The sequence below is a fragment of the Coregonus clupeaformis genome, chromosome 11, assembly GCF_020615455.1.
Source record: "Coregonus clupeaformis isolate EN_2021a chromosome 11, ASM2061545v1, whole genome shotgun sequence".
Classification (NCBI taxonomy): Eukaryota; Metazoa; Chordata; class Actinopteri; order Salmoniformes; family Salmonidae; genus Coregonus; species Coregonus clupeaformis.
Genome location: NC_059202.1, coordinates 6,847,370 through 6,875,238, shown reverse-complemented (window position 1 = coordinate 6,875,238; position 27,869 = coordinate 6,847,370). Strand labels below are relative to the sequence as shown.

At 46.5% G+C, this 27,869-nt stretch overlaps 1 long non-coding RNA gene across 1 annotated transcript in view; it reads left to right on the top strand.

Annotated features, from left to right (window-relative positions):
* The window catches only part of LOC121576944, a 174,258-nt gene that overhangs the window by 59,961 nt on the left and 86,428 nt on the right, over positions 1-27,869 (top strand). Inside the window, exon 2 of the long non-coding RNA XR_006002545.2 lies at positions 16,986-17,286. This is a non-coding gene — a long non-coding RNA (uncharacterized LOC121576944). The remainder of the gene's footprint in view (positions 1-16,985; positions 17,287-27,869) is intronic.

Below are 27,869 nucleotides of genomic sequence, written 5' to 3'. Positions count from 1 at the left end.
TCGTTCTAGCCCGGCCATAGAGCAAGCACTTCCTCCTCTCCCCTCTTGTTTCTGTGATTGTGCTGTTCAGTCTGTAGCAACTGGCTGAGGCAAAGACATTACGTTACACTCACAATGGAAAGCCAATATCCAGCTAACATACATGGCTAAAGAGTATCAGAGGCAGACTTGTATCACTGAAATGTAGTCAATTGTTGCCGAATTGTAATCTGTTGTGTTAGTATCATATGACTTACGTATTAACTCAGGATGCAGCCACTCAGTAACATGTAAGAGCTGGGTCGATGCCAACCAATGACTGGAAATAGACCAACATACAGTAGAAACAATGAAGTGATCCTACTGAATGATAAAGAGGTGCCGCAGGGCGGAGGTGGCTTGTTTATACGTTTGGACAAGGACAAGGGGCATGAATGGCTGTCTTCCTGAGAGAAATGCAAACAGTCGTCTGACGTTTCAGAGACAAATGTGTTGTCGGTGAGGGAGTATTCCAGCCGACGAGGTGTGGGACTGGGCAGAGCTGCCAGCCGAGGGAGAGCGGCGGCATGTGGTTGGATGGTATCCTTGGGAAAGTTTGCAGCTCTGCTCGCAGTATCTGGATCTCAGCTGGGTACAAATACCACATGGAAATGAGAGGAAGGCCGCTGAAGTGGAGAGGGCCGCGCACTGGAATGTTTAACTTGAAATGGAAAATGTTCACAGCTGTTAGCCTCTTTCTGTTGGGAGCTTGCTAATTTCTCTCTCTTTTCTCTATGCCCAAGTGATTCTCTTTCATTCGCTCTACTGTGGACTGATACCCTGTGAATGAATACCCCTTGGTCCTGCTTCCGATGAGGACTGTCGTCAGCTTTCGTCAGCCAAGAGCAGACTGCCCTACAATAATCTGTAGTGTCATACAGGAAGCTTCCGTCTGCCCCACAAAAACAACAACAACATCCCAACATCAACAATCCCAAAAACTCCAGACCTTCAGATCATCCACCCATCTCGTCTGAAGTCTGATTGCCCTGGTTTGGCCAGAGTTCAAATAAACCTCCAGAGCATACGGCTACAGTCACAGGTTGCAAATGAGCACACTCTAATGAGCCTGTTGGTTGGAAGGGTTCTGATTCACTGAGAGAGTCCCACTCTAGTGACTCTACATCTGTGTCCAGATTGCATCGAAACCTCAGCCATCTGCAGATCACACAGCCAGTCACCCAGTGCCAGTGGCAGGTTTCCCTCTGGGCCTCTGACCTGCCAAAGACTCAGCTCCGTTTGGAACTCCCAATTAATGGGTGGGCCAAACTGTACATGTTATCCAGCCCACATCTATCTCACCAGTCTTGGACTGGCTGAGTTCTCCCGAGGACTTCTGAAAAATTCACTGAGGTGCCTAAATGGACCAAAATATACTGAACAAAAATATAAACGCAACATGCAACAATTTCAACGATTTTTGTGAGTTATAGTTCATATGAGGAAATCAGTAAATTGAAATAAATTCATTAGGCCCTAATCTATGGATTTCACATGACCGGGCATACAGATATGCATAGAAATGGGCCTCACAATGGGCCTCAGGATCTCGTCACAGTATTTCTGTGCATTCAAATTGCCATTGATAAAATACAATTGTGTTCGTTGTCCGTAGCTTATGGCTGCCCATACCATAACCCCACCGCCACCATGGGGCACTTTGTTCACAATGTTGACATCAGCAAACTGCTCGCCCCCATGACGCCATACACGTGGTCTGTGGTTGTGAGGCCGGTTGGACATACTGCCAAATTCTCTAAAACGATGTTGGAGATGGCTTATGGTAGAGAAATGAACATTTATTTATCTGGCAACAGCTCTGGTGGACATTCCTACAGTCAGCATGCCAATTGCACGCTCCCTCAAAACTTGAGACATCTGTGGCATTGTGTTGTGTGACAAAACTGCACATTTTAGAGTGGCCTTTTATTGTCCCCAGCACAAGGTGCACCTGTGTAATGATCATGATGTTTAATTAGCTTCTTGATATGCCACACCTGTCAGGTGGATGGATTATCTTGGCAAAGGACAAATGCTCAATAACCGGGATGTAAACAAATTTGTGCACAAAATCTGCGTATGGAAAATGTCTGTGAACTTTTATTTCTGCTCATGAAACATGGGACCAACACTTTACATGTTGCGTTTATATTTTTGTTCAGTGTAGATCATTCTGTGCCTTAGCCCAGTAGGCCTATGGTCTCATGAGTCTTCTCAATTTCCCCCTGTGGATAGGCCAAGTACCCCCAGGGGTCCTAGTACCCCTGGTTGGGAACCACTGCTGTAGAACTGTCTCATTTCACAGCTGTTTTATTGTGGTTATCTGTTGTGTTTTGTCTTGCTGTTTTTGATGGTGGCCATGAAGGGACAACCAAATGCTGTTTTGTTCTTACATGTGCTCTTCATTGTTTATTGTCTACAGCAGGGATGGGCAACTTTGATGGGGGTGGGGGCCACAAAAAGTTTCAGAGCTAATTTCGTGCAATTCTACACATTTTGCCATTGGGTGTAGTGGAAATGTTGCTGTTTGCCATGGGTGGAGAGAAGATTTAGCAATTCTATAACAAATGCAAATTTTTTAGTTTTAGAGTTAATTTTGTACAATTCTACTCAATTTGCCATGGGGCGGAGAGGAAAATTAGCAGTTTTACAGCAAATTTCCTGCAATTCAACAAATTTTGACATAGGGTGGAGAGAAATGTTTGCAGTTTTTAATATATCTGAGTGAGACTGACTAACAAAATCAATGCGGGCCCCCCGGGCTCTAATTCGACCGTGATTACGACAAGTTTAGATAGCTGGCCGCTAGACTAATTTACCAATCTAAAAAATGTATCTGACATGGGCTAACTGAGTGACTATCAGTGACTGACATAACAAGAGAAAAACTGTTGATGCACAACCAAATTCCGAATTTGCACCTCGTGTGTTCAACTATTCTACCTCGCAACAGTAAGTTGAGACCCGACTGTGCCCGGCCCAATAAAAAAATATACTTTATTTTTTGGGCGAGGGGGATTGATCCGGCCACCAGTTGCCCATCCATGGTCTACAGTGTGTCTAGTCATGGTCACTAATGCAATAGAAAAATGCAAGGGCTGAATTAACTCGTCATCACTCCAGATTGGTCTGAACCAGGAGAGAAATCCACTCCCACTATGGTATTCTGTCAGGATTGCTGTCTTTCTGTTCCTTCTGTATGTGTATGCATGTGCGTGCATGTGTGCGTGTTTGTGCACGTGCGTGTGTGCGTTTCTTGGTCTCTTGTGAAAAGTGGGTTGTTACTAAACTACTTCCCTGTCTTTTCGTTGCTCCTGATGATGGCATCCTCTAGGAATTCGCTGTTTGTACTGGTGTGCACAAAAGGAGAGAGAGAACCTACCACAGCCGGGGACTCTGTAGATCTTGCTGTTCTGCCACGGCTAACCAGGACCATTTGGTGTCTTGTTTCTGCATGCTCTTTTTTTTAACCCCCTTTTCTTTCCCAGCTTTCACTCCTTTTATTCACTCCCCTTCCTGTCTGGGTTATGGCCATTTTACATTATGTTGTTTGAAATCAGCTCTCTGTGGGCTGGTGGGATGGTGGGACTATGGGGGAGCTGTGTGTATGTGTTGTTGAGATATGGGGGGTGTACAGGGTATTCTGGAGGCCTGTGAAGGGGTTCGGCCACCCTCTGCACAGAACTCCTGCTCTCTTCGATTGATGGGGGAGGTGTTGCCTCTGCTCGCTCATCCATCACATACTTTATTTGGGTTTTAGAGGAAAGGAAAAGTTTTTAAAAAATGAAAAAATATATCTTCCAAATATATCAGAGTGGGGTGTGTCCCCGGGCCGCACTCTGCTCTCACCCCCTTTTGAGCAGATGCAGGAAAATAAATCTTACCCTTGTGACCCCTCGCCATTCAACAGTCCCAACGCTGATAACAAAAGACAGATCAAGCTGGCCGGGCAGATTTAGTGCAGATTATAGAGCAGGTCCCTGATTTCCACAAGTCTCACCCGTCTCTAGGCTGTGTGAGCTGGGTGGACCGCCGTTTCCCTCCTTTGACTCCCGTGTGTGGGAGCTGGGACAGCAGCAGAGTGTGGGTGGTGGTCTTTGTCTGTGGGCAAGGCTGACAGCAGGGCCAGATGAGTTGCTGCTCTGGGGCTGACACGGGGAACAATGCCTGCTATGCCAACCCTGCAGGCCTCACAGTGTCTGGACTGTGGGGACAGGGGCTGGGCCTGTCAGAGCTCAGACGTGCTGTGGACACTTGGCCGAGAATGAGCCAAGCTCACAGACCGTTCTAGACAGTGAATGTGTGATGTTTTGGGATAAACCTGCTATGCTCAATTGAGTGTTGCATGGCATTTCATCCTCCTGTCATTTCTGTTGACACTTTGACGAGCAGCTGTTTACGGCAACACACCAACATAGAAGCTCTGTTAAATTCAATCAAACTTAGTACTGATGTGCTCAGGATAGCTTGTGAACTTGCAGGTGTAATCTCTTCTTTGACATTTGATTTCGAAACGAGAGGTAAAAATGGTTCACATTTAGGCCTGGACATCTGGTCCAGTGCATATTATTACAAGCAAATACTCAATGGCTCTGGCTTATGCACTAGGCTTTGTCTCAAGTGCTTGTAGGAAAGTTGCAGAAATCGAAGGGGGACAATCAAATAAAGAAGTCACTGTTTCATATTATCCTGTGTTTCATGTGCAATGCAGTGAGGCAGCATGTGTAGACCGAGCCAAAATAATCAGAGAAGAAAAATAAACAAAGGAAAATTATCCTCAAATTTCATACTAGGTTCCCCCATTATGTGATTACAGAAAACAACCCCGCTTCCTGACAAATGAAGTAACGCTGTTTATGATTTAGTCTTATTGACTGTGTTTGGAATACCCCTGCCTTGCATTTTGACTGTTTTAAGAAGGAATCCATGGAGAGGAGACAGACACTAAATTACGTTACTGTAGTCCTTTCCCACCACAGTTTTAACTGCAAGGGAAAATGTGCTCTAAAGAACGTCCAAACAGAAACATAATCTATTTGCAAAGTGAAGACAGATTTTAAATGGCAAACTTTTATGCAAGTCACACCATTTTGCGATATAAAATATAAAATGTAAAAGTTACAGTTTGGCCTATACATCTATTTCGGGGGAAGCTTTTAGCCTGAATCTAATCTCTTGTGGACAGATTCTGTCACGGTTTCGGCCGAGGCTGCTCCTCCTCCTGGTTCGGGCAGGCTTCGGCGGTCGTCGTCCCCGGAGTACTAGCTGCCACCGATCTATGTTTCATGTTCGTTTGGTTTGGTCTTAATGTTGTACACCTGTGTCTAGTTAGTCCTCGTTAGTGTTCTATTTAGTTCTCGTTGTGTGTGTCTGTGTTTGTGTGTGATTGCGCTTCTGTTACGTGTTGGAGCTACTATTTCCCTCCAGTGTTTTGGAGTGGTTACTTTGCACATGTTTTGTGCGCCGTTTATTTTGTCGCCTGTGTGCGCCTTGTATTCGCTTTCAGGCTTATTGTGCTTTTGTTTTGTGTGAATATTGCACTAAAGCCTTTGGACTGAGCCTCTGCGTCCTGCGCCTGATTCATACACCACACCCACCTTCAGCACCCTATGACAGAATCACACACCACAATGGAATCAGCAGGATCGGCAGAGACGCCTGTGTCGCTCGAGGAGCATATCCGTGGGCAAGATGGCCAGATTAGACAACTGGAGACCGCTCTACAGGAGGTAATCTACACCTTGCACCGATGGGAGGCCAGCCGGGTACCCACACCTCCACCTACCCTGCCCACCCCATCGGTCGGTCCACCAGTCCTAGGTTTGGAACCCAGGGGGATTCGGCTCTCGCTCCCGAGGGCGTATGACGGAACAGCTGCCGGGTGTCAGGGGTTCCTCCTGCAGGTGGAGCTCTACCTGGCCACTGTACACCCGGTGCCCTCGGGACACGAGAGCGTTTCCGCCCTCATCTCCTGTCTCACGGGCAAGGCGTTGGAGTGGGCTAACGCCGAGTGGAGGAGAATGGACGCCAACACCATTACCTACGCAGAGTTCTCCCGCCGCTTCAAGGCCGTGTTCGACCATCCACCTGAGGGCAAAGCGGCGGGGGAGCGTCTAGTCCATTTGAGACAGGGGAGGAGGAGCGCGCAGGCGTTCGCTCTAGAGTACCGGACTCTAGCGGCGGATGCAGGGTGGAATGAACGGGCTCTCATCGACCATTTTCGATGTAACCTACGAGAGGACGTTCAACGTGAGTTGGCCTGCAGGGATACCCATCTTACCTTCGACCAGTTGGTCGATATGTCCATCCGTCTGGACACCCTGCTGGCCACCCGTGGACGTCCCGAGGGGAGTCCGTCCATTCCGCCCTCCGGCGCCTCCGAGCCGAGCCCTATGGAGCTCGGGGGTGCCGGCGCTAGAGAACGGAGTAGGAGGAGCCCGAGGGGGGCCTGTCTCCTGCACCAAGTGCGGTCGTGGAGGGCACACTGCGGCCAGGTGCTGGGGAGGGTTCTCCGGGGAGAAGACAACAGGCCACGCACTGGGGGGGCCTCCCAGGTGAGTAGACGTCCCACTTACCCAGAGCTTTCTGTTGCGCACTTTTGTTTACCTGTTTGTTTTCCACAGGTTGCACCTCATTCCCAGCATAAGGCGCTCGTAGATTCAGGCGCAGCTGGGAATTTTGTTGATCGGAAGTTTTGTTTAGAGTTAGGGATCCCTCTCCTACCTGTTGACAAACCTTTTCCCGTTCATGCCTTAGATAGCCGCCCATTGGGGTTGATCAGGGATATCACAGCGCCACTTCGGATGTGTGCGCAGGGGGGTCATGAGGAGACTATACAGCTGTATCTGATCGACTCTCCTGCGTACCCAGTGGTGCTGGGGATTCCCTGGTTAAGCACCCACAACCCTGCTATTTCGTGGCAACAGAGGGCTCTCGATGGGTGGTCTGCTCAGTGCGAGGGGCGATGTCTGGGTGTTTCCGTGGGGGCGACTTCGGTGGAGAGTCCAAACCAAGTGCCCGCACTGCACATTCCGCCTGAATATGGGGATTTAGCTCTCGTGTTTAGCAAAACTAGGGCGACGCAGTTGCCTCCTCATAGACAGGGGGATTGTGCGATTGATCTCCAGGCAGGAGCAGCGCTCCCACGGAGCCATGTGTATCCTTTGTCTCAAGAGGAGAGAAAAGCTATGGAGACTTACATAGCCGAATCTTTGAGACAGGGATACATTCGGCCCTCCATTTCTCCCGCCTCCTCGAGCTTCTTTTTGTGAAAAAGAAAGATGGAGGGTTGCGCCCGATGCATTGATTACCGTGGTCTCAATCAGATTACTGTGAAATACAGTTATCCACTCCCTCTGATTGCGACCATGACGGAGTCATTGCATGGAGCGCGGTTTTTCACAAAACTGGATCTCAGGAGCGCGTATAACTTGGTGCGCATTAGGGAGGGTGACGAATGGAAGACAGCGTTTAGTACCACGTCAGGTCATTTCGAATATCTCGTCATGCCATATGGGTTGATGAATGCTCCATCAGTCTTCCAATCCTTCGTAGATGAGATTTTCCGGGATATGCAGGGACAAGGGGTGGTCGTGTACATTGATGACATTCTGGTGTACTCGTCTACCCGAGCCGAGCATATAACCCTGGTGCGTTGTGTATTGAGGAGGCTGTTGGAGCACGACCTATATGTCAAGGCAGAGAAATGTCTGTTTTTCCAGGAGTCGGTCTCCTTTTTGGGTTATCGGTTGTCCGCGTCAGGGGTGAGAATGGAGGTGGATCGTGTGTCCGCTGTGCGTAATTGGCAAACCCCAACTACTGTAAAAGAGGTGCAGCAGTTTTTGGGCTTTGCAATTACTACCGGAGGTTTATCCGGGGTTTTGGACAGGTGGCAGCTCCCATCACGTCCCCTTCTGAAGGGGGGTCGGTGCGACTGCAGTGGTCAGCCGATGCGGACAGGGTCTTTAGGAGACTGAAGGACCTGTTTACGTCGGCTCCGGTGCTGGCGCATCCGGATCCCGCATTACCCTTTCAGGTTGAGGTAGACGCGTCTGAGGCTGGTATAGGGGCCGTTCTCTCTCAACGGTCCGGCATGCCACCTAAACTCCGCCCCTGTGCTTTTTACTCTAAGAAGCTCAGCCCGGCGGAGCGTAACTATGACGTTGGGGACAGGGAGCTGTTAGCTGTAGTTCAAGCCCTTAAGGTGTGGAGGCATTGGCTTGAGGGGGCTCAACACCCTTTCCTCATTTTGACTGACCATCGGAACCTGGAGTACATCCGGGCAGCGAGGAGACTGAACCCTCGCCAGGCTCGATGGAGTATGTTTCTCACCAGGTTCGTATTTAAAATCACGTACATCCCTGGGTCCCAGAATGGTAAGGCAGATGCGCTGTCCCGGCGGTATGACACGGAGGAGAGGTCCGTTGAGCCCACTCCCATACTACCGGAGTCTTTCCTTGTGGTGTGGGAGGTCAATGCCGAAATCGAGCGAGCGTTGCGTACCGACCCCAGCCCTCCACAGTGTCCTGAGGGTCGGAAGTACGTTCCGCTCGAGATTCGGGATCGACTCATTTACTGGGCTCACACGTCACCCTCCTCTGGACATCCGGGTATCGGCCGGACGGTGCATTGCTTTAGCACTAAATACTGGTGGCCCACTTTGGCTAGGGATGTGAGGGTTTATGTCTCCTCCTGCTCGGTGTGCGCCCAGTGTAAGGCGCCCCGACATCTGCCCAGGGGTAAGTTACAGCCCCTACCCGTTCCACAACGACCATGGTCCCACCTCTCGGTGGATTTTGTAACAGACCTTCTCCTCTCTTAGGGGAATACCACCATCCTGGTCGTTGTGGACCGTTTCTCTAAGGCCTGTCGTCTTCTCCCTATGTCGGGTCTTCCTACTGCCCTACAGACTGCTGAGGCCCTATTTACCCACGTCTTCCGGCATTACGGGGTCCCCGAGGATATAGTGTCTGATCGAGGCCCCCAGTTTACCGCCCGGGTGTGGAGAGCGTTTATGGAGCGTTTGGGGGTCTCGGTTAGCCTTACCTCGGGGTACCACCCGGAGAGTAACGGGCAGGTAGAACGTGTCAACCAGGATGTGGGTAGGTTTCTGAGGTCGTATTGCCAGGACCGGCCTGAGGAGTGGGCGCGTTACATTCCCTGGGCCGAGATGGCCCAGAATTCTCTCCGCCACTCCTCTACCAACCTAACCCCTTTCCAATGTGTATTAGGTTACCAGCCGGTTCTGGCACCGTGGCAGCAGAGCCAGATCGAGGCCCCTGCGGTGGATGATTGGATGAGGCGCTCGGAAGAGACGTGGAACGCTGCCCACGTCCACCTGCAGCGGGCCGTCCGTCGTCACAAGGCGAGCGCCGATCTCCACCGCAGTGAGGGGCCGGTGTACGCACCCGGAGATTGAGTCTGGCTCTCTACCAGAAACCTACCCCTCCGCCTGCCCTGCCGGAAGCTGGGTCGGCGGTTTGTGGGGCCCTTTAAAGTCCTGAGAAGATTGAACGAGGTGTGTTATAAGTTACATCTACCTGTTGAATATAAGAATATTAACCCCTCGTTCCATGTGTCTCTTCTCAGGCCGGTGGTAGCTGGTCCACTCCAGGACAATGAGATAGGAGAGACTCCTCCGCCCCCATTGGACATCGAGGGGGCTCCGGCGTACACCGTTCGGTCCATCTTGGACTCCAGACGCCGGATGGGGGTCTCCAGTATCTCGTGGAGTGGGAGGGGTACGGCCCGGAGGAGCGGTGCTGGGTGCCGCGGAGGGACATCCTAGACCCATCTCTCCTGTCGGAGTTCCACCGGGACCATCCCGCGCGCCCTGCTCCGCGTCCTCCTGGTCGTCCCCGAGGCCGGGGTCGGCGCACGGCTGGAGCCGCGCGTCAAGGGGGGTACGGTCACGGTTTCGCCGAGGCTGCTCCTCCTCCTGGTTCGGGCAGGCTTCGGCGGTCGTCGTCCCCCCGGAGTACTAGCTGCCACCGATCTATGTTTCATTTTCGTTTGGTTTGGTCTTAATGTTGTACACCTGTGTCTAGTTAGTCCTCGTTAGTGTTCTATTTAGTTCTCGTTGTGTGTGTCTGTGTTTGTGTGTGATTGCGCTTCTGTTACGTGTTGGAGCTACTATTTCCCTCCAGTGTTTTGGAGTGGTTACTTTGCACATGTTTTGTGCGCCGTTTATTTTGTCGCCTGTGTGCGCCTTGTATTCGCTTTCAGGCTTATTGTGCTTTTGTTTTGTGTGAATATTGCACTAAAGCCTTTGGACTGAGCCTCTGCGTCCTGCGCCTGATTCATACACCACACCCACCTTCAGCACCCTATGACAGATTCTGCATGTAATCCGAAGACTCTGTCAGGACTGAATGGGATGCTTCAGCCCCATAGCCCCCATTACAAATGACATTATTTCCCAATCATTCTCAGGTTAGGTCAGTTTGGTAATTGGGGACCAGAGCATGTGAGCGGAGTTGAGCGGTTGGAAATCCCGCTCATCGCTCATGGAGCGGTGCTTGTGCTCCGGCGCTCCATGTCCTTTCCAACCGGTCCGCTAAAAACCGTTCTGCGCTCACAGAAAAAAAAAATGCTCCATTCATTAAAATCACAATTTAACCAACACCCTCTATTTTTGTGAGTACCTGGACCTACGATTTGGTTTTGAAGTATTGAAACCAAACCATTTTGGATTTGAATTAAAAGTATTTGAATAAACATGAAAAGGTGAATGTAAGAAGCGCTCATAATTTCAAATAGGCTACATGTCATATTAAACAGCATATAAACACTCTAAATAGGTCAGGAGCCAGACAGGGAGCCTAATGAGTTATTTAGGCTATATTATTTCTAGTATTTCAAGGCTATAGCCTACAAAGAAATACATTGTGAAGCATTTGCGAGTACCACACACTAGGCTGGTAGGGACATACAGTAAAGAGCTCAGTATTTAAACAGCATTTAATTGTATTAATTGATTATAGTCTATAAATTGTGCATATAGGCTGTGATTTACTTAGAATTAAATACAAATTAAACGAAAAATGACTTATTAGTGCCTTTGAATTCATTTTAGAATTCATTTTTAGAAACACGAGTTTGGCCGGTCTGTGGCTTCAGGCTCATGCGATAGTGCCTGGAGAGCAGGCCAGCAACGGAGAATATCCTCTCCACACTTGCAGAGCCACTGGGGACGCTAAACACCCTTTTGGCCACTCTTGCCAGGCTGGGTAGAGATGCAGAGTTGTTTTAAAAAATGTCTATAGGTAGGCCTAAACCCAATCAAAGGCAAAGTACCCAATCAAAACAGAAAGCTCCTTGAACGTGGGAATATACCATGCCTATTGGGCCAAAATCAATTATGGCCTATTGTATAGATAATAGAACAAAAATGAACGAAACATTTAAGAGATCTGATTTTTTGTTTATAAATACTTTGCTACAATGACACACTTATTTATCTACCCACCTCGTTCCTTTCTTTAAGCATGTGCATCTTTTAAGTACACCATCATGCTTTCGGGGTTCATGTCTTTTCAGATTCCACAATGATTATTTAGTTGTGGCACTACATCACCGCACTCCCTCTCTTGGTCCTCATCTTTGTAAGTCACCTTGATTTAGCACCTGTGTGTTTTATCAGTTTCTTTATGAAAATATTTAGCGAACTCCATGCCAGTAGCTAAAGCATGGGGCTATAGATAGCAGCACACAAGTAGACTACAAATGCATGCTGGGCCGGGCATGCCCTGGGCTCGTGAAGTGAGTGCTACTGGCCTGGGCTCGTGAAGTGAGTGCTACCTTTGGGAATCTTGCTCCACGCTCCAGTCAAATTGGGCATGCTCCGCTCCTCGCTCCGCTCCTCGCTCCGCTCCGCTCACATACTCTGTTGGGGACCTATTCAAATATGGTGACAATGACTCTCCCTTCCAGGCCACCTTTGTGTCGTATCCTCCCCCAACCTGACACCTTACTGCTCAACAGTTCATGAACCCCTACTCCTGTCTTTGGTCTGCAGTCTCTTCTCTCTGTCTTTCTTCTTCCTCTCCTTGTCCCCTTCTAGTTTATCAAAGACAATCCAGCCTTGTCATGTGGCCAAATCATCATGACACCCATTTAGCATGCTCATCAGAAAGGCATTATGAATATTCAAAATGGTGTTGTGGGCCAAGGAGAGAGAGAGAGAGAGAGAGAGGGAGCGATAGAAAGATTGAAAGAGAAAGAGCAATAGGAGAAAAAAATGAAATAGTTTTAGAGAGAGAAAGAATGAAAGAAAGAGCAATAGAAAGAGAAAGCGTGATAGAGAGAGAGAATGAGAGAGAGCGATAAGGAGAGACAGTAAATGGGATTACTCTGCTTTGCCTCCGAGGAGAAGTAGCAGTGGTTGTCAGGACAACAGCTGAGAGCCCTGCCATTGGGGAGAGGAATAGGGCTTATTTTAATATGCTGTATGGGAGGTAGCTAGCCAGGCATATAGCCTCCAGTGCTCTGGCTATGGGATGGGTTTAGACATGGTCATTGGGGCTGAGGTTCCCAACAGGCCTAAGCCATGGCTGGTGCTGCTGCACCCAATGTCCACAGAGGTGCAAGTTAGGGGAGAAAGGCCTGTGTACTGACAGACACCCCACAGCAGGAAACCTCTGCTACAACCCATCATTATTTTATTTTTACTAAGAATATGCTTTTCGTGTCATCAGATGGTGTGAGTTGCATCTTTTGTTGTTTCTCTTGTTTACAGTGTGATTAAGTTCACAAGGGCATAAATGGAAGAGAAAAATACTCCCTAATATTTCTGTATTGAACTTGAGTTATTGCATTTGGATGTTTTACATCATGGAACCCCTTTGATAATACTCATGAATGATCCCCTTTCATTTGTCTGATCCTCTTAAATACTGACCACTGTTTTGCTACAAATGTATTGGTTATTGTGAGAACATGACTCAAGCCATAGAGGGGAAAGAGTTTGTTTCAATGAGCAGCCTGTCTTGTTGACATCGATGTCAAAAAGTTATAGGATCTGGTCCAAGCTGAGTTAAGTGGTCGCTGGAACTTTGAATGCTCCACTCTCTTAAGCTTTGATGTCTAAGCTAAGAGATTCTCACTGGAGATTTCATGGGCTATCAAATCCTCTGGCCACTTTATGAATTGTGGGCATTTTTTTTATTGACCATTCCATAGCATTGGCAAAGCTTGGGCAGTGGGCTACATTGGTCCTTCCCTAAGGGTCATTTGTTGGATCAATGGATACTACTCACTGGAATGTGTTCCATGATGCCATCGAGACAGAAGGTCTTCCAGAGTTTTCCCAGCCCAGACCTGACCTAACTGTGCACAAAGTCAGAATGGCTGCATTATTTTTGGATGGACACTGAAGTGCCTCTCTGTCCTACACTGTGTACCGGAGCTTCTTTTCTTTGAGTCCCTCTACAATTCTCCAGCTGCTTTTCTCTTCCCCAGCGCTGTCGCTCCATTCCCCACCATGCATGTCCCTCTGTCCTCACCCAGAATGCTCTCTTGCTGTGGATGGATGGCCACTGAGCTGGTTTTGCCATGGTTCCATTGGTCTGTGTCGGCTGGCCTGACCATTGTCTGTGTGGGATGTTATCACTTTGAACATCCTCCCTTGAGTTATTGGACTGAAATGAATGAAGGTCAAGACAGAGCCACTCAGTTCTCACCAGAGAAGAAAAACTGTTAACTAGACAAATTGTCAGGTCTTTCAAATAACATTTTGCCGGTTTTAAATGTTTGTGTACAACTAGTGGTATTTGAGTACAGTATAAGCTATTTCGGTTCAGTTGTACAGCAACAGTCGAGCAGAGACCAACAGCTGATGAAGTTGTTGAGGGCAACACTCGAGGGTCAGAAGAGGGAGCATTCAAATGAGGATGTTTATCCAAAATAACCCCAAGAGGTTAACTTGACAGGACCATCTGTGTTACAGGCCCATATCTCTCATTATCTGAGTATTGTTGCATTCAGAAGCCATTTACAGGCACCCCCATGGGCCCATGGTTTGCCTATCCACAACATCAATCTGAGATGATTCACAAAGGGATGGTGCAGCCAGAGCCTGCTAGTGACGATGCCAGTGGGTGAATAACAGTCAGTGATGAGGCTGGAGGTATATGAGGAGACCACATCATGAGAGGATCTTGGGATGAGTCAGAGACACAGTCAGTGAGGGGCTTGCCCCAAACCGGGGGCAGAGTCATCACTTCTCTGCTCTGGAGATGTACTGATTGGAAATGTTGTTTTGTTGACTTGTTTGATCCCCATTTGCGACAGGCCTGATGATACAATTTAGTTGATAAAAAAATATGAATCAAACAAGCATCAGTTTCTATTTTAAATGGAAGATTGCAGAATTAGGTTGCTGTTAAATATTCTGATTTGTTTCATCCTTCCAACTAAAAGTCCCAATACGACATATCACTGTACATTTGTATTTTGAGAGAAATTTATATTTGACTGAAGTCATGTCGTGAAGACCCACATCATACAGAGTCCTCATATTGTTTAAAAATAATAATAATTGCACTCTGAATAAAGCACACTTATCATCTGACCATATCCTCTGATTATTATTATAATTTTCATATTAATTTTTTTGTAATTTCCCCCCGTTTTTCTCCTCAATTTCGTGATATCCAATTGCTCCTCCGATTTCTTTATTCTGTAGCAGCTAAAAAATAAGAAATCACTTATACAGCGCACAGGCTTTTAACATAGCCCCTTTTACACCCCTGCTGGCTTACCCCTACTAGCAGCCTTGAAACACATTTACATTTTAGTCATTTAGCAGACGCTCTTATCCAGAGCGACTTACAGTTAGTGAATGCATACATGTTTTTTTGTTATACTGGAAACGAACCCACGTTCCTGCCGGCCAAACCCTCCCCTACCTTGGACGACGCTGGACCAATTGTGCGCCGCCCATGGGTCTCCCGGTCACGGCCGGCTGCGACAGAGCCTGGACTCGAACCAGGATCTCTAGTGGCACAGCTAGCACTTCGATGCAGTGCCTTAGACCACTGCGCCACATAACTTATTAGCAGTTCAGCACATTAGCATTTCTCGTACTGTTGCACAAAATCAAGATAAACCTTTACCATCATAGTAGACATTGAACGTCTAGAACCAAACTGGCTAAAACTCTGTTGTTGGTCTATGGTAGCTATAGCTAGCCACATGCTAACCTGAGTGCTACTACTAGCAGCAGTAAATCCAGATAATGGCTAACACAAACATTGGCTACCATGATATCCTTCAAGTTCTGTTGGCCAATAAAGATCAGGCAGTTCAGCAAAAATAAAGATATACCTTGAAATAAACAATTACATTAATCTGATTGGTATTTGACCATTAATTTCTGCAAAACGTGCAGTATTCTGTTGCAGTTGTTGTAGCTAGCCTGCTTGCTAGCTAGCTAGCTTATGCCATCCCCAAACACCATGCTAGATCCGTGTGAGTGGGCCAGTTCGTTTTGCATGGCCCGGTGCACTTATATAGCTGGCTATCTTAGTTTTTTATAATCTACTAGCAACATAACATGACAAATCTCTTTGGGCACTTTAGTACTTACTTACCCGATTCACATCCATAACCGAAGCCACCCGCCATGACTCTGTAACACCGGTGGTGTCAGTGGACTTGGAGCCTACATTGACTGTGGCCACACAAACGGTTTTTAGCCTCGGCTTCATGGTGAATCCACTCTTCCACTGTTGGTTAGCCATTGTAGTCGTTTGGGATAAAGTGAGTCCCGCATATGACTGAAGCGCCAGTGGTTCCACCTAAACCAGTCTGCCCGAAGCGGTACAACTTTCTTCCCATCTTCTCACATTTCTACCAAACATGCATGCCGGTAAAGAGTGCACTGCCGCCACCACCAGGCCGTTCCTCTCTTGACGTCAAAGACGCAATGTATTGTTGGAATTAGTTTTTGATAAATATAATTCAAAAATATTTTTTATAAACTTTTGCAGAAAGACTGTTAAGATGGACTATCATCAATATACGTTGATAGATTTGCGTAAATGTGTAGTGGAACCTGTCCTTTAATGTTAAAGCCTCTGATTCTGCTGTTTCTCTGCATCATCTGGAGGTATACAGGATGCACTTAATGACCCCACACATCTTTCTCTTCAGTGAGCAAATTAGCCAGACAAATGCTGCCCATCCCGTCAGCTTGCTAGCAAGGGCACTGAGGTAAATAATAAGTGGCAGCTTTGCTGTGCTAGTGCCTGCAGCAGGGTGGGCAGGACTTGGTTGGTTTGGCTCAGAGAGCCTTCAACATGGTGGGAGTCCGCAACACAGAAGGAGAGGGCCTCCAAATACACACTCACACACACACAGCAACATTGACATTTCATTAACATTGTATTTCACAATTTGTAATTTGAGACACGGTGACGAGGTTCCCATTACTGTTGTTGCAATGATATGGCTCAAGTTCTGATTACAGAGACTTTGAAAAAATCAAAAGTATTTTGTTAGGCATGTATAGTCTTCTAATTATTCAAATAAGTAATTTCAACCTCAATCTAGTCCTAAAGGAAAGTGAAATGAACATTGAAAAATACTGTAAATACATGTTTGAGAGACTACGTAAAGCCTATGCCATGAAAGCCTTGCCAGGCCTAATGATTTAGGCCACATTCTGCTGTGGCCATGCAGGCTCCCGGGAGTATCCTTGATCATGTGCATTTCCTCTACAGCCCATGTCTGCCTTAGAGTAATACCAATTGTCTCTACGGTACCTGGCATAATGGATCACTTAGTGTTAGTATGGATCAGTGCAGAGGATGTTAGAGCTACATTCACAGAAAGAATATTGGAAATATATTGGATTTGATCTCTTCTAATTGGAAATTGTTACGCTAGGCAAAAACTGTTCACTTTTCTATCCAAACAATGTTCTCTTCAATTTCCCTAAATGTATTTTTCATGTTCTTATCTTGCAGAGATCATTCAATGAGAGAGATGCTCAAATACCCAGCACAGACCAGGCCATGGCGCAAAGGTCTACCTATCTCTCTAAAGGGAAGAGGAGAGTATCAGAAGCTGTGAAATGGAGGAGATAGTCAGCCCTCTGGCCTAGGTCAGGCCATTGTCTTCCAACAGGTGAGGTCACTCCTACTGTGACGCTAGTCCCTTGACCGACGGTGCAGACGAAAGGCTAGGTCTGGCCAACCTGAATGATGTCATCAACAGTGCTGCATCACCCAGTGAAGACAGGATCCCAGCTGTGAACAGCAGCTTTGAGTAGGTACAACAATTGCTACTTATGCACACCGCTATGACAGTCAATGAATATCCTTTGTGTATGCGGGAGAGTGTTTCTAAACTCAGTTATCATATTGTTTATTATCATGTGTTCAGTGTGGTTTGATGTGATACACAGGAGCGTTCAGTGTGGTTTTATGTGGACGTGAGCATCTCTCAAATGTCATAACACTCAAACACGTCCGTCTGGTCCTTATCCTTTAACAGTATAGAGAATCATTGTCAAATAGGTGAGTATCTGGGTTGGCGCCATGTCGGGTGGCCGTTATGGTGAGGTTATCTTTCCTGTTTCCCCTTTGGTCTCTGTGTCTGTACCCACTGCCTACTGAATGGGGCTCTTGGGGCTTTTTTCAAAGGAAGGAGGAAATGAGTTTTTCCATGCTCCTGTGCGTCAGGACATTTATCACCCAGATCACTAGGAACTGCAGAGAGAGAGCGAGAAAGAGCGAGGAGAAAAAGTGGCTTGGCGTGGGATCTGTCACCAGAGCCTCAACATATACAGTTGCAGTCGGAAGTTTACATACACCTTAGCCAAATACATTTAAACTCTGTTTTTCACAATTCCTGACATTTAATCCTATTAAAAATGCATTGTCTTAGGTCAGTTAGGATCACCACTTTATTTGGTAGCATTGCCTTTAAATTGTTTAACTTGGGTCAAACGTTTCGGGTAGCCTTCCACAAGCTTCCCATAATAAGTTGGGTGAATTTTGTCCCATTCCTCCTGACAGAGCTGGTGTGTAACTGAGACAGGTTTGTAGGCCTCCTTGCTCCCACACGCTTTTTCAGTTTTGCCCACACATTTTCTATAGGATTGAGGTCAGGGCTTTGTGATGGCCACTCCAATACCTTGACTTTGTTGTCCTTAAGCCATTTTGCCACAACTTTGGAAGTATGCTTGAGGTCATTGTCCATTTGGAAGATCCATTTGCGACCAAGCTTTAACTTCCTGAGTGATGTCTTGAGATGTTGCTTCAATATATCCACATAATTTTCCTTCCTCATGATGCCATCTATTTTGTGAAGTGCACCAGTCCCTCCTGCAGCAAAGCACCCCCACAGCATGATGCTGCCACCCCTGTGCTTCAAGGTTGGGATGGTGTTCTTCAGCTTGCAAGCCACCCCGTTTTTCCTCCAAACATAACGAAGGTCATTACAGATGAACGTGGTACCTTCAGGCGTTTGGAAATTGCTCCCAAGGATGAACCAGGCTTGTGGAGGTCTACCATTTTTTTTCTGAGGTCTTGGCTGATTTCTTTTGATTTTCCCATGATGTCAAGCAAAGAGGCACTGAGTTTGAAGGTAGACCTTGAAATACATCCACAGGTACACCTCCAATTGACTCAAATGATGTCAATAAGCCTATCAGAAGCTTCTAAAGCCATGACATCATTTTCTGGAATTTTCCAAGCTGTTTAAAGGCACAGTCAACTTAGTGAATGTAAACTTCTGACCCACTGGAATTGTGATACAGTGAATTATAAGTGAAATAATCTGTCTGTAAACAATTGTTGGAAAAATTACTTGTGTCATGCACAAAGTAGATGTCCTAACCGACTTGCCAAAACTATAGTTTGTTAACAAGAAATTTGTGGAGTGGTTGAAAAACGAGTTTTAATGACTCCAACCTAAGTGTATGTAAACATCCGACTTCAACTGTATGTCACTGAACTATTCAGCTCTGCCACTGAAATTGGGACGTTCTGTTTTGACTGCGGGAACTGACATGCAGCACATAGAGAAATCAACTGGAGTTCATTCACCTGTAATTGTCATCTTTGATGAGGCACTGTTAGCATCCTACCCTGTGTTGACGAATTAGAACGATAAGATGATTATAAAGGTAGGGGTAATAAGATGGATGTGATAATAGGTCTGCTAGGTCAGGTATCTGTGATGCAGTGATTGGTCTGAGATGGAAATTACACACATTTTTCCACCAGTACCCTACCTTGGATGCAAGGATACCCGCATCCCCCTACAAAAGCTAGCTGCACTGAAGTGGCTCCCTGGTTCAATTTGCAGATCAATCAAGTTAATGGTTCATAGTCACAGGCAGTTTCACCTTATCCTAATATCACAATAGTGATCTGATCTGATGTGGAGAGTACAGGGAAATCACTCCATTACTTCTGGGCCAGAAATGCAGTCATGATTATGATTATACTTCTCCAGTGTTTTGACAGGGAATTATTGAGCTGCTTCTGTTCTTCAGTATAGCTATATTTTGAACAGCGCATCTAGACATCCAACTGCACCAGTCTCTAGTGTAGCTAGTAGTGTTAAGAATAAAGTGATAGGAACAGTGCCATCAGTTGTAATGAATGCATTCCAAATGGCCCTCCGCGGACACATACTGCCTTACAAATAGAGTCCAGGTGTCCAAAGGAAAGATCCAATCACAGAAAACACAGGGGTGGAATACGTCATAACTCTGACACAGGAAGTGAGCGTGGAGACCTGCTTGACAAAGGTACAGTTGTAAATGTGAGGGCCAAGAATTTAAGGATATATGAAGGGTGGAGAGGAGCAGGCACGGGATCACCTGGGGCCTTCTGGGAGAGGTGGAGCCCTGCAGGTCAGGCAGACGGCTGGACAGGCAGGCAGTCAGACAGACTTATTGGTACCAAGGCCAGCTCCTCTGGGCCCCATTAAAGTAGGGCTCTGCCTGTGGTACTGCTATACTGTAGCAGAAATGCTGGCCTTCAGTGGAGATTGAGAAAGTATAATCTAGGAACACTCTATCATTGGACTATATATAATTATGAGAAAATATTTAAAGCCCACCTGGCTCTTGATGAATTTGTTGCTGCATTGTACTCTGATGATATTATAGTAATGATGCAATAAGCCATTCCGTTCCTAACCTCTTAATGACTTAATGGTATGTCCAGAGTTTCCTTTGGCCCAGGGAGGGAAACAGCCTGTACATTTAAATTAGTTTGTCCCTCGTCATAGTGAGACTTCTTTCCTGTCCCCGGGACCTGGGTGGGAACAATGACTAACACTGCCCACATTAGTGCAGCGCAGGGTGACCCGTGGGCCACTGGTTGCTGCCGGTGCACAAGGCCTGAAATCGTTTCTCTCTCTGAAGTGGACATAGCAGCGCTGGCTGCTGCAGGATGTGTTCTTGTTGTGATTACCTGGCTCCAAAGGCAAGCCATTCTCCCTGGACCTCTGGAAACGCACTGCGCTCTGCCAAGGGGCCATGATTAGCATCAGCCCGGCCCATTCCTGGGTCAACACCCAGGACAGTAGGGGGAATACCACAGGCATCAGCCAGGTAGGGCTATTATTACTAACAGCATTATTACTGTATCATCCTCACTCACTGTAGGCTGCACACATACTGTACACAGGTATACAGTAGGATAGCAATGTCACCATTCACAGTACTGTATATGTAATCAAATTGTTGCATTGTTGCATAGCATGAAAGGAGGAGTACTGTATGAATGGAATGGATCTAGCCACGAATATGAGCGCAGATCAGTTTGCATCCCCAAACTGTGTTCCTTGACCAGGTATTGTAAGGCACTGTACAAAGTCTTACCCCCTTGTGTCAGGGATCTCTAGCAGTCTGGCAGCATTTTGGGTACGCTCTGAGCTAGGCCCTGCCAGAATAAGCACACTAGTTAATGGTTCGGAACACAGGCTTATCTTGGCCATCGAACTCAACAAAAGCTATAATTATCTGCAAAATAAACTCTTCCTCTTGATTGTTCGATAAATAATGCATTAAACAGTTCCAGATAAACTGGATTCTGTTCAGTGCTGCTAGCCCCTATAGACTAGAGAGGCCTTTGGGCTACATACATATGCTAAGGACCACTTCACTAGATGCAGGAAGTCTCTTGCTAGTGAATTCCAGTGAATCATTACAGAAACACCTTAGTTAACTAATTATTATTTGAACACTTGCTTTATGAAAAATTCAACATTTTGGCCTATGAAGGTTTCCATGCATATATTTTCCTTTTGTATGACTCAGCATTGTCCGACTCATGAGGTTTGCTTTATATAGGCCCAGACATTATTTTGGGCTTTTTTTCAGCAGTTTATCTCCCACTCCTCCCACTCTTGTTGGCCCTCCACCATGAGGGCCGTGGAAGCCTGGCACTCGCCTGGAACTCTCAGCCAGGCTTGGGCAGCTGGGATCTGGGAGAGCTCCCCGCAGTTCTGCAGTGTGCTGGCAGCCCCCTTCCGATCTCCCCCACCACTCATAATTCTGCCTTTTACTTCCAGCCATCTCCAGAACACAATACAGAGGAGTCCTGTGCTGCTGCGCACACACACACACACACACACACACACACACACACACACACACACACACACACACACACATATTTTTCAAATGCAATTCAAAGAGGAGACCAGAGGCGGAAGAAAGTAGCAGACGCCTCTCAGATGCTCGCCGTGGCTTTGTGTGGCCACTTGACACAGACGGTCGCACACAAGATATCTGTTGTTTATTGTTTATGGCAAGACTCCTGACCACACTTCATGCTCTCTTCATCTGCTTGAAAAGGGCACAGTCAAGGGCTTTGAGGCTCCAGGTATAAGGAGCAATGAGTGCTGTCTTGCCTATCCATTGAGTGGAGGTGGAAGAGCATGTAAGACCTGTGGTGGTATTTATTTTATATTCTACCAACTGGTCCAAAGTAACTTCCATGCTGTGCATGTTATTTGCTCAGCTGGAGTGCACAGGGGAAGGAGGGGTCAGAGCAGTGTCTTTCCCCAGGGGAGGAGTGTCACAGTGGAGACACACCTGTAGGTGAGTCTGGTGGTCCTGGCCCTGGCTAGACAGGTAGTGGTGAGTGCCTACTCAAACACTCAACACTAGGCCCCACCCAAAGTCTAAAACCCCACCGCTAACAGCTTCTCATTGGCTCGCCCTGGGTTCTCAGCAGTAAAAATAAATTCCTTCCTAATGGCCCATGAAAGCAGTGATTCACCACATATTATTGTTTGAACTCTGGCGAATCTTTCCGCATTACCTCAGCATTGTGCTTAAGAAAACCCTATTCATTTCACACTGACTGGGGTTTATTTTCACGCAATTGGCCTTATATTCACTTTGATTTATTTTGACGGAGTTCTTGAAAAAACAGCACTTTTGGTTAATCAAGAGTCCAGCTGGACACTTGTCATGGGTGATGGTGATAAAGCATGACGAGTGAAGAGTTGAAAAAGCCTGCCGACTCTGGAGAGGTCAGTGCCCCGCCATGCACCCCCATAAAAGACTAAAAGTAAACAGACTTGATGGGACTGGGGAGGACTCTGAGACTTGGACTGTGTTCTGGTAAATAATTGCATTCATTGTTCCTGCCACTGTTGGTTATGGTCACAAGCTGTTTAGTAGGCCCCTGTCTGTCTGGTGCTCCCCATGAGCCCAGTGTCAGCGTCTCGCCACCGAGGGTAACGACTTGTGCCAGGGGTGAGATGCCAGCTCCCTGACCCGGTGGCCCGAGTCTGACATGCCGGGGGCAAATGGGTCTGCGGGTCTGTTATTAGACAGAAGCAGGGCGTGCTGAGCGTGTGCATGCTGCTCCACTGTTAAACAAAGCTAGTTCAAAAAGCACATTCCTGCCTCTGCTGTCAAAGCTCTAGATAGTTTAATTGTATTGCTGCCCTTTATCTCCACTGACTTTGTGCAATCGGATTGGACGCTCTACATTTATAACTCACCATGTGAGTGGTGGTGGGTATGGTCATATGGCACTGGATTGCTCAGATCACCTGTGCGCCTTGTCTAAAGAGAAGAATTCCTTTCAGACAAGCTCTGTGATATGGCGCGTCCATGTTGGATGGCAGTACAGTATCTGGATGTACAGTAACACCCATACACTGTAAACCTGTCATAGAGGCAATGCCATGCAGTAAAAACCAGCAGCGTTGATGACAACGCACAATTTGTCAGATTCCCTGAATTTCCCAGATTAGCTTTCGATATCTCTGTACTTCATCAGCTATTTTAGTCAACGTAAACACAACGTGAGTCAACGTGTCCATCACCTTTCATTACGGCAGCAAATGTTGAAGTATGAGGAAATGTAGGCTGTCACCAAATAACTCACTCTTTGGCAGAGTCTCCACAGGAACTAGTTCATTTGGTCTTTGTTTGCCTTCTGCCTTTGGGACTCCTCCGAGGACTGAGAGAGCAGAGGGCCTCTTGGACAGATGCTTCAATATAGAATGTAACATGAGAGCCATTGAGAAAAAAAATGGAAGTCTCTCTCTCTCTTTCTCTCTCTCTCTCTCTCTCTCTCTCGCTCTCTATCTCTCTCCCTCTCTCTGGTCTCTCTCTCTTCTGCCTCTCCAATTTTTAACCTTGTCCAGAAGCTTCTTTGCATTATTGCTCCAAAGTGCACTTTGCCAAACTAGCGTGGGAACTGACCTGGCCCATTCAGAGCCGAATCGTCTGTATCCTGTAATGATGGAACCTCAATGACATCATCTGCGTTTCAGCACAGGCTCTGGTAACTGCGCCGTGCGCCTCCTCAAAATACCAGTGGCTAAGCGGAACACGCGCCGAACTCTGCAATAGAAGTCAGATGCTCTTGGTATTTTTTTTGTCGGCCTGACACTGAGGGGCCCCTGCAAGGGCCGGGCCTCGACAGTAAATGTCAGAAAATGAATGCAGGCCTTCTTAACAAAGTGGAATCTGATATAATCCACCCCAGCCACCGCGTTTGATCTGCACCACGGCGTGACAACTCTTCAAAGAGAGAAAAGAGCATAGCATATCTAGGATGTTATGGTATTTTAACTTATAATTTGACGTCATGGCAAATAGAGTATTTTCATGTGTTCATTGACATTATGAAAACTATAGGTCGTATATTCATGTGTCTTTCTGTAGGCCTAGGCTTTTTTGAATATCCTGTAAAATGTTTAGGGCCGGGGGGCCCTATTCAATTGAAACTGGCAAGCAGGTTTCCGGGATAAGTTTGAGTTGATTTGCGGTTTAGTTTCTCCCCACTTTTTTGGCTTCTTAGCCATTTTCAGGCAGCCATATTCTACAGACTAAGTAGACACACACAAGTATGGCGGTAAGAGAACCTGGCATGTTTTACTGCTCAAGTGTTGATCGTGGTTGGTGAGACTTGAACAGTAGCTTCAGAATCTGCACTTTAATGATTGGCGAATGGCGGACATGTTCATTTTCTGCCTTTTTGAAGGTCTTTTGAAGCTTCCTGGCTCTAATTTTATCATCACCACGCCTCCTATACTTAGCACACTATTGCATGTGTGAACTCCACTGTCAATGTATGCTCCCATGGGGACTCTGGATGGGAATGAAATGATGAATGGATTGTTGTATGGATTGACTCTTAACACAAGTCAGTACAGACTGTACTGGTAAAGGTATTTGCTTTGAGGATGAACGTCAATCCAACTATTTCGAGCATGTAGCACTTGTCTACCTTTTTTGGGCTCATCTTATGGCCTTCCTCCCCCTGATGTTTCTGGTAGCGGATGGATTGTGAAACATTCCAAATGACTGGTCTCTTGGAATCAAGATGAGAAAGAACATGCACATTACTTTCACAGATTTAGAAACATGGGGACATCTTAGACCAAATAGAGTATTAAAAAGACTCAAATATTTGTCTTTTGAAATACAATATGTGTTAATTTTTTCCACTTGTGGTAGGGCTACTCCTGTGGATAGATACAGCTGTAGCTGTTACCAGAGGGTGTAAGTTCATAGGCTACATACTTTAAGTGTCCTACAGTATTTGCATTCCGGCAAGATAGATAAGACATTATAAAGGCTCATACAGGCTTATAACAAGTCATAAAGCATTATACCTGCAGGCTTTAAGTAAAGTGCTACCTAAATTCCATTTGAACATGTTATTTTGATCGCTATTGGAGAATATGGCTGGACCCGAGAAGATCGGGGGTCTTTGTTTTTAAACCATGTCAAAAAGACAAATAAAGTAATCATGTCATTTCGCAAGGATGCTAAAGGAAACGTAAACAGACGTCAACGTGCAGGAAGATAATGAAGTCAACAGGCTGTTTTACATTAAGAGAAAATAATCATAAAAATACGTTCTTTGTTATTAGCGGTTTGACTGTGCCAAGTACAATTTGCCGTTTGTTTCCCTGAGGGATGAAGGCAGCCAAACGACTGTGCTCCAGTCTGAAGCTGAGCTGAGCGGGCCACCATTGATATCCCCCTTCATGTGGCCCCCCCACGGCGGAGAATGGGGCTCAATAGAATACCTCCTCATCACATTTCCTGCTGTGCCTTTCCAAAGGCCCATATCTCAACTCCATATGCTGCTCATTGCACATTGTCTCTAGAAACCAGAGAAGTCCTGTGCATTTGCAGGACTGTAATGTGTTACTCAGATTAGATCTGTGAGAGGATCAGATACAGCCCAAATCCCAGAGAGAGATCATGACATACAACTTAATCCTTTTAGTGTGGGGTAGTAACAGATCCATCTATCAATGAATATGGTATATACAGTGAGGGGAAAAAGTATTTGATCCCCTGCTGATTTTGTACGTTTGCCCATTGACAAAGACATTATCAGTCTATAATTTTAATGGTAGTTTTATTTGAACAGTGAGAGACAGAATAACAACAAAAAAATCAAAAATGTTATGAATTGATTTGCATTTTAATGAGGGAAATAAGTATTTGACCCCTCTGCAAAACATGACTTAGTACTTGGTGGCAAAACCCTTATTGGCAATCACAGAGGTCACCAGGTTTGCACACATCTCAGGAGGGATTTTGTCCCACTCCTCTTTGCAGATCTTCTCCAAGTCATTAAGGTTTCGAGGCTGACGTTTGGCAACTCAAACCTTCAGCTCCCTCCACAGATTTTCTATGGGATTAAGGTCTTGAGACTGGCTAGGCCACTCCAGGACCTTCATGTGCCTCTTCTTGAGCCACTCCTTTGTTGCCTTGGCCGTGTGTTTTGGGTCATTGTCATGCTGGAATACCCATCCACGACCCATTTTCAATGCCCTGGCTGAGGGAAGGAGGTTCTCACCCAAGATTTGACGGTACATGGCCCCGTCCATCGTCCCCTTTGATGCGGTGAAGTTGTCCTGTCCCCTTAGCAGAAAAACACCCCCAAAGCATAATGTTTCCACCTCCATGTTTGACGGTGGGGATGGTGTTCTTGGGGTCATAGGCAGCATTCCTCCTCCTCCAAACACGGCGAGTTGAGTTGATGCCAAAGAGCTCGATTTTGGTCTCGTCTGACCACAACACTTTCACCCAGTTCTCCTCTGAATCATTCAGATGTTCATTGGCAAACTTCAGACGGGCCTGTATATGTGCTTTCTTGAGCAGGGGGACCTTGCGGGCGCTGCAGGATTTCAGTCCTTCACGGCGTAGTGTGTTACCAATTGTTTTCTTGGTGACTATGGTCCCAGCTGCCTTGAGATCATTGACAAGATCGTCCCGTGTAGTTCTGGGCTGATTCCTCACCGTTCTCATGATCATTGCAAGGCCGAGGGAGATTGACAGTTCTTTTGTCTTTCTTCCATTTGCGAATAATCGCACAAACTGTTATCACCTTCTCACCAAGCTGCTTGCCGATGGTCTTGTAGCCCATTCCAGCCTTGTGTAGGTCTACAATCTTGTCCCTGACATCCTTGGAGAGCTCTTTGGTCTTGACCATGGTGGAGAGTTTGGAATCTGATTGATTGATTGCTTCTGTGGACAGGTGTCTTTTATACAGGTAACAAGCTGAGATTAGGAGCACTCCCTTTAAGAGTGTGCTCCTAATCTCAGCTCATTACCTGTATAAAAGACACCTCAGAGCCAGAAATCTTTCTGATTGAGAGGGGGTCAAATACTTTTTTCCCTTATTAAGATGCAAATCAATGTATAACATTTTTGACATGCGTTTTCTGGATTTTTTTGTTGTTATTCTGTCTCTCACTGTTCAAATAAACCTACCATTACAATTATAGACTGATCATGTCTTTGTCAGTGGGCAAACGTACAAAATCAGCAGGGGATCAAATACTTTTTTCCCTCACTGTACATATATGTCTAGCTAATTGCTTTTAAAACATTTCCATCTGCAACTAGTGAACAGTGGAGGAATGAGGAAGATGGCATCTCACAAATGTACTGACGATTCACAGCCATACACAATGCCTGGTCCAACAGTTGTGTTTTCCATTTATTTTTCCCTCAAATAAAGTTTCTACTTTCCTTTCTTTCCTCTCACATCCGTGTGTATGGCTCCTCCTCTGGAACAGAGGAACTAGAACATAAAGCTGTTCCAAACACGTGTAGTGAAAAATGATATGGACCCAAATCTACTCTATGGGGCTAATGATGTGATTGAGTCAAAATCTGGGCCTGTCTAAAATACTCCCCATTCCCCCCCCAACCCTGCTCTCCCCGCACACACCAACCAGCCCTTACATCCCCACTTTACCACTTCAATTAAAGTAAGATTACTATCAGCGCTTGCCGAATGTGCCTTTTTGTCACGGATCCCCCCGGTACTGCTGCTCATTCCGTTCACCAGCTCCAGAGGTCTACGTCACCGGCCTTCTGAATGCATTACGCA